Here is a 6,512-nt window from a genome sequence, read left to right on the forward strand (position 1 = left end):
CCAGTCTGCAGTTCCCTTGGCAAGTATCCCAAAAATCTGGTATCTTCAACATCTTGAGGTATGCAGAAAAACACAGGTTTTACTTTCACAGCTTCAGAAAATGACCATTCAGGGTTGCCATGCAGAAGACACACCGGACACTTGCCTGGCCTCACCAGCTTTTCATCGTTGCAGAGGGAGATTCCATAACCCCTTTTTTGTATCTTTGACTCTAAAGCCAGAACCATGTGGCCAAAGCTACCTAGTTTTGCTGGTTGCTGGGCCTGGAACTCGGCCCCCTCACTCAAATATATTTGCACCAGCCTTTTGTTGCCAATGGTTTCCTTCACTACCTAAGCTTTTCTTTAATTTCTTTCCACAAGTTGGCAGCCACATTCTTTGCCTAAATATCACAAGTACAGTCTCTAGGACACTAACTAATATTCTTCCCCACTGAAGCTTCTTGGGCTAGACTCTCACGCTTTAAATTGTCCTCAGCACTGTCTTTTGAAAATCCTCTTGCTAGGATGGTCCATTAAGCCCAGCTAAACAACTTCAACTGCTTTCTTAAACCAAAGTCCCCAAATTTGTATTCCACCAATACACGGCATGATCAGGCCTGTCCCAGCAATACACCACTCTCTGATACCAACTTCTGTCTTAGTCAGTGTTCTATTGCTGTGAAGAGACACCATGACCACAGAAACTCTTAAAATAGAAAGCCTTAATTTGGCCTTGCTTACCTTTGCAGAGGTTTAGTCCATTGACAACAAAACAAGAGCATAGTGGTGTGCACGGTGGCATGTGGGCAGACATAGAGCTAGAGAAGTACCTGAGAGTCCCACAGACTGACAGGCAGCAGAAGGAGAGAAATGCTGGGACTGGGTTGGGCTTTTGAAATGCTGAACTCCACCCCCAGTGACACAATTCCCCCAACAAGGCCACATCTACTCCAACAAGGTCAGACTTCCAAATCCCTCTCAAGCAGTGCCAATCTCCGATGACTATGCATTCAGGTATAAGAGCCTGTGGTGGGCATTTTTATTCAAACTCCCACAGTCTCTAAAGAAATTGAATCCATCATGGGAACTGTAAAGCAGAAATTTGTTAAATTAATGATCACATTGATTCTGTATGCTTTAAGCATAAGAAAGTGTCTCAATCATGGGTGAATAGTAAACTACTAGTAGAATTTACTTCTCTGATATTAAGAAATTTGATAACGTATATGACATATACGTATGAAATATATGGCCTATCAGTAAGAAGCAAACATTTGGCAGCATTTTTTGAATGTGCATCTAAAAGATTTCCTAATTCCTCTTCCTGTGATATGTTTTTAATTGGACACTGTTTCAAAATACTTAGTTTTGCATCTACCCATTATCAGCATTATATAAGAATTGCATGGTTGCACAAAAGGATAAAGACATTTTGAAAAAGGACTCATCTCCTTATCACTCAGTAGATGCTCATAAAGTAGAAAAGTACCAAGACAGCAAAAATAGAGCCCACAATCTGAAAGCACACAGGTAGTTGGAAGTGAGTATGCATACAGCTACTGAGGATAAAGCAGGATTCAAAACATTAGACAAGAATTTGGTCAATAAGATGACAATTAGAGAAAGAGTTTTTTAGGATTCTGGTAGCAAGATAATTCTGACAGTGATCCAAGAGTGTTGCCTCAGTTAAAACTGTTGTATAGGTTTTCTATAAGACACACTAGTCTCTAAGGGTGCATAGGAAAGGACACAGCAAGAAACGTAAGTTGAGTCTATCCCTTGAAATGGAAATGAGAAAGACAAACTAGATGTAGGCAGGAAATGATAATATTTAGAACAGTTCGGTTCATGTTGCCATGAGAGATACTAACTATGAGGAATGTAGACTCCATTGCTGACACATTCAATAGGACTCTATTCAATGGAATTTGTGATTAAGTTCTTTTGTGAGGGGCAGTAAATAGTTTACATTATGCAAGCAGTATAGTCTTCAGCTACTGGAGTCTTCCACAGTGGCTCAAAACCAGGCATTCCCAATGCAGAAATGAAAAGGCACAGAGAGAGCCCCTAAATGACCAGGCAGCATGACAACAGGAAGCCAGAGATCCCATCTCAAACCATAAGTACAAGCTACCTGGAAATGGACAAGCCTATGAACTCTCAAAACCTGCTTCCCAGTCACCCATGCCTTCTGTCAAGGCCACATATCCAAAAGATTTCATAATATTCACCAATCAATGCCATCGAGAGGAGACCAAGTGTTTATATAACTGACTTATGGGGGGCTTTTCCTGCTTAAAGCACTGCATTGAGACATGCTTATTACCTCTCTTACACATCCTAGACATATAATCCCAGGGAATGGTGCTGCCCACAGTGGGCCCATCTACATCAATTAACAATCAAGATAATACCACACAGACATTCCCATGGGCCAATGTGATCTAGTCAATTTCTCAGCAGAGGCTCTCCCTCAGATGACTCCCTTCAGATGTATCAAGTAGACAAACTTAGCTAGGACATCAACTCTCACAGCAAACTTTGTTAACTGTTGTAGGCATTGCAGAGTTACTCAAATTTCAATGCAGAAGTGTGTCATCTTTAGTTATAAATACCTCCTGAAGCCGGGTGGTGGTGGCGCATGCCTTTAATCCCAGCACTCGGGAGGCAGAGCCAGGCGAATCTCTGTGAGTTCGAGGCCAGCCTGAGCTACCAAGTGAGTCCCAGGAAAGGCGCAAAGCTACACAGAGAAACCCTGTCTAGAAAAACCAAAAAAAAAAAAAGTAAAATAAAAAAAAATAAAAAATACCTCCTGGTTTCTCCCCCAAGCCTCTGGTTAACACCATTCTAGTTGACTTCTTCCTGTGAAGATTGTAATGTAATAGTCCCTCCCAGACTTTATAGCACAGCAGAGTGTGTGGAGAAGAGTGGGTAAGCATGTGCCAATATTGGTATTCTGGGAGGGCCTTACTCTGAGAATAAAGCACAAGAGAAAACTGTGGATTTGGAAGCTGTATAAACTGCTTTTCTCATTGCTGACACAGCACATGATGGAGGCATCTGAAGGAAGGCAGGTGTTATCTGAACTCACAGATCTAGGGCACACACAGTCCATCATGGTGAAGAAGGCATGGCAGCAGGAACATGGGGCTTTGGTCACAAGGCATCTACAGGGAGGAAGCAGACAGAAGTAAATGTTGGTGCTCAGCTGACTTTCTTCTTATTCATTTTGGGGTCTAATCCATGGAATGCTTTCACCCCATTCATGGTGAGTCTTCCTATCTCAAGGAACCCAATGTAGAATCCAACAATTACCCATCAGAGAAGTGTAAGTAATTTGATTTCAAGGTCTTCAGCTGTAATGAGGTCTGAGCTATCTGGAACACAGGCAATACCCAGGAGTTGAGCAATTAGTCCATGTTTTACTCAAAGAACCAGAGATCAGAGAATGCAATGGATTCACATTCTAAAGATGACTTCCACATACTCTTTAGCCAGACGGTGAGGGGAATAGAAACAGGCTGCTAATCATTTTAAAGTTTAGTCTTTCCTCTCTGGTCAGGTGGTCAGTCTTGTCACTGAGATTACATCATTTGTCTTTTCTCTTTGCTATCTTCTCTCTGTAGCAGGGGCAATTCTACTGTCCATCTTCATCATCTCTGTGCAGCAGGAGGCGGGTTCACAAGCACCAGGACCTGTCATGCTTTCCTCTCAAGCTTCCTACGTTACAGGTTAACTCAGAACAAGCAAACCATTAGCAGTTTGTAGTATAGAACCCTACAAGCACATAAAATACAAATGTGCTTCTATAATAGAGACTATAAGGGACCCCTATTAATCTTACTGTGAGTCAGACAACCTGTGAGTTAGACAGGTGGCAGTTTCCAGGTCCTCCTTGGCTATGAGAAACCCTATAGAAAAAAAGAAAAGAAGGAAGGAAGGAAGGAAGGAAGGAAGGAAGGAAGGAAGGAAGGAAGGAAAAGAGAGAAGGAAAGGAAAAGAAGAAAAAAGAAAAAGAAAACTGGGTCTAGCTTTTAGGAAAAGCTAGAGAGATAGCTCAGTGGTTAAGAGCACTGGATGGTCTTCCAGAGGACCTGGGTTCAATTCCCAACACACAGTGGATGATCACACCCTTCTGTGACTCCAGTTCCAAGGGAATAATTGCCTCATTGGCATCCTTGGATACCAGGCCCTCATGTGGCACACAACATACATGCAGGCAAAACATCCATACACATAAAATAAAAATTTTAAGAAATTGAAAACAAAACATACATGTATACTCTGATATTTTTTTTTGTGATCACTGAGGAATGTGCCCAGCATTCAGTTAGGCAGTGTGACTTCAGACTTGCTATAGTAAAGCTCCTATAGAGCCATCCAGAGACAGGAGCACTACTCAATTGACAGTAGCTTTTGAAGAAGAATACAAAAGAAATCTCTCTCAAATCTTGTCTCCCCTTCTGTCTTCCAGAGTATGCTGATATACAATTCCATATCCCACCCTCCATTTCATGCCAGAAGCAGTGATAGTTTACATATAAGTACATTAAGTGTAGGCCCTTGGCCTGCTCAATTGTCCATTGAGATGAGGCCTTTTACATATTATCACCACCAGGTGGCACGTGAAGCACAAGTTTCACAATGGATGGCACACTATCCAGTTTGTGCTGATATGGTGTGGCAGTTGAACCTGTAGCTTCTGGGTTCCAGCTGTGACAAACCTCCCTGAAGACATTCTGTGCACCATATGAAGTTTTAAGAGAGTCCTTCAATGTGCATGAGACAGGAAGGGGAAAAGCTTAGAAACGTGCCTGCAGGACTCAGCCTGTCTTTGCAGCAGGAGCCTTTGTCTTTACTCAGTCAGATCCTTTGCAAGTTTCAGTGTGTAGAGAGCTCCCCAACTGTGGAAGTCCCTCACTTTGCAGCCATCATTGTGGCGAGAAGATCGCCCATCTGTCTTCCAACATCTGTCGTCTTTTTCTACCTGCTCACTTCTGGGAGTGTGAAGAGCAGTTTCAGAACTTCATTCTATTCTGATCATGGAGGGGAGCATGGGGTCAAGGATGATGGCAGGCAAGAGTGGTACTGGAGAAGTAGCTACATCCTGCTGCATAGGCCAAGAGCTGCCTCTAGACCTATATCCAGACTTAAGACAAAGCAGGCTCTTAGAGGCGAGAGAAAAGGAGAGTTCATGAGGAGATGTAATTCACTACTAAGAGCTTCATGAGTTTGCTCATTCATTCAAGCAGAAGTCTAGGAAATATGTGTTCAAGTGGATTTTAAGGGAGTGGGGTAATGTTGGAAAGAATATAAAACTGGATCAGCCTGATTTTGTTGATGTGGGCCCTCTGAGTGGATATTCTAGTTTTGTGTGGAATCTTGCACAGTTAAAAAAAAATATAGTGGCAAAAGTTTGCTTGAATGGTGGACTGAAGCATTTGTGAAAAGATGGCCTACTGAAAGGGAGTTGGAGTTGCCTAATTCCCCCTGACTTAGTGCTGATGAAGAAATTTTTAAGGCTCAGGGAAATTGCAATGCTAGAATGGTTATGCTGGGTAAAACCTAATCCTCCACAATACGAAGGCTCAGAAGAGCTGCTCATCACTTACCCTATAAGATGCAAAATGGTGAGGGGGCACCAGCACATTTGAAGTGTTACGTTGACATCCTTCTTCTTGTGCCAGACCTTTGGGTTGGAAATGCTGCTGTTCAGTTAGATGAATTAAATGCAAGAGTTTAATTCTGTTCCATGGTAGCAGTGACCTAGTGGCAACACTGAATCACCAAATCATCACAGTTATTGTAATAGGCAGCACAAGCAAAGTGATTTGTATATAGGCATGACTCGTATGGACCTTTGGTAATGCCTAATCAATTTTGATGCTCCCAGGTTTTTAAGGTAGTGTGTGTGTGTGTGTGTGTGTGTGTGTGTGTGTGTGTGTGTGATGGGTATAAGATCATATATAATTCTCAAACGAAAGAAAGGCTACATTGGATTCTGACAAAAGAGAAACTCAGAATGTCAATCAGTTTCTAGACTTGAGGAAGTTTGCAGACCATGAACCCCTTAAATGAAGCCAGATTCCCCTGAGGAAGGACCTTGATAAAAAGTATCTATAAGTATTCCAAAGGACATGTGGCCCTCCAAAACAATAGGGGCTCATGGAGGTCAGGTGATTAATAAAGCTTTGGCTGAAGTCCAACTCATAGTACATCCAGTAGGTCTCTGAATTTATCCTGTGATTATTTCCCCAGTCCCAGAATGTATAAATGGAATAGATATACTTAGATTTTGGCAGAAATCACATTGGTTCCATGCCCTGTGGAGTAAGGGCTATTATGGTTGGAAAGACTAAATGGAAGTCCTTAGAGTTGCCTATGCCAAGGAAAATGATTATCAAAAACAGTATCACATCCATCCCTAGAGTAAAAGCAGAAATTATTGCCTCCATTAAGAACTTAAAAGACTCGGGGGGTGGGGGGTTCGCACCACTTCTCCCTTTAACTCTTCTATCTTTCAAGTATAGG

This window comes from Peromyscus californicus, unplaced genomic scaffold (assembly GCF_007827085.1).
Source record: "Peromyscus californicus insignis strain IS unplaced genomic scaffold, ASM782708v3 Scaffold_16__1_contigs__length_79575227, whole genome shotgun sequence".
NCBI lineage: Eukaryota > Metazoa > Chordata > Mammalia > Rodentia > Cricetidae > Peromyscus > Peromyscus californicus.